Source organism: Gossypium hirsutum, chromosome A09 (genome assembly GCF_007990345.1).
Source record: "Gossypium hirsutum isolate 1008001.06 chromosome A09, Gossypium_hirsutum_v2.1, whole genome shotgun sequence".
In the NCBI taxonomy this organism is placed as follows: Eukaryota; Viridiplantae; Streptophyta; class Magnoliopsida; order Malvales; family Malvaceae; genus Gossypium; species Gossypium hirsutum.
In genome coordinates this window covers 33,499,578-33,500,855 of record NC_053432.1, presented here as the reverse complement: position 1 = coordinate 33,500,855, position 1,278 = coordinate 33,499,578, and the positions used below count along the sequence as shown (strand labels likewise).

The 1,278-nt window shown below is 39.6% G+C and overlaps 1 non-coding gene across 1 annotated transcript; it reads right to left on the bottom strand.

Moving 5' to 3' along the window:
* Nucleotides 1-259: 259 nt before the first annotated feature.
* On the bottom strand, nucleotides 260-365 carry LOC121207454 (small nucleolar RNA R71). The gene has a single exon (XR_005902544.1). It is a non-coding gene; the product is annotated as a small nucleolar RNA R71 (small nucleolar RNA).
* Between the last annotated feature and the right edge of the window lie 913 nt (nucleotides 366-1,278).

The window sequence follows — 1,278 nt, the reverse complement described above, 5'->3', positions numbered from 1 at the left end:
AATGATGCAAAAGAAGCTAAAATTTAGGGGCACTATGACAAAGGACCCTAATAAACATTTGAAACAATTTCTTCAACTCTGTGATACTTTTAAGTATAACGGGGTCACTATGACGCTATTCGTCTTCGGTTGTTCCCCTTTTCTTTGAACGATAATGCTTTTTCTTTGTTAGACTCACAAACACCAGAGTCTATCACAACATGGCATGAACTTGTTGGAAAGTTCTTATAGAAGTTTCTCCCAATCAGTAAAGTAGTCTAATTAAGAAAAGAGATTGTTGTCTTCAGACAGATGAAGGGAGAAAGTTTTTATGAGGCGTGGGAACATTTCAAGATGTTCATTCAAAAATGTTGGCACCACGGATTTCTTGAGTGGATGCCATTGTAGGTATTTTATAACGGGCTAGATGCAGATGCACGATTTGGATTAGACGGAGTAGCAGGAAGAGCCTTTATGAATAGGATGTACAAGGATGTGTACGAAATTATTGAAAATATGGCATTAAACTCCTATTAATGGCTAATTGAATGATTCACATATGGCTAGAAATCTGCTACGGTCAAAGCTATTCAAGAGGATGACAAGTAGTAGCAGATAGTGGATAGACTCAACAGTATCGAATCTACTTCTACACCGTCTATGTATGGAGGAGACAATCCGCTTTTCCATTATACCAATAATCCTTCGTAGGATATAAATTACATCGGGAATAGGGGCAGAAACACATTTTCAGATACATACAATCCTAGCTCGAGAGATCACCAAAATTTAAGATGGGGAGGAAATCAATGAGGAAATAATAGTTCAATCAAGTTAAAATGTAACACCCCTCACCAGTATTCAATGCCAGAATAGGGTGACAGAGCATTACCAAACTTATCATACATTTAATCATACATTTCACATACAATTTAATCAATTCAAATACATTTCAATCACAACTAATCATATTGTCCCTAATACGTGCCTACAAGGCTCAAAACATGCATTCGAAGTAGTTTGGGACTAAGCCAATAACTCAGGAAAAGTTCACAAACACTTGGAAAAAGTTTCTCAAAAAACAAGGGACACACGCCCGTGTAGCCTAGCCGTGTGTCTCACACGGCCAAAGACACGCTTGTGTTACAAGCCGTGTGGACATTCAAAATGGGAGCACATGGCCTTGTCCCAGCCCGTTTCTAACCTCGTGTAACTCTCTGACTTGGGTCACACGGCCAACACACACGCCCGTGTGCCCTAAAAATGGCCATGCACGCTCGTGTACTAGGCTATGTGCTA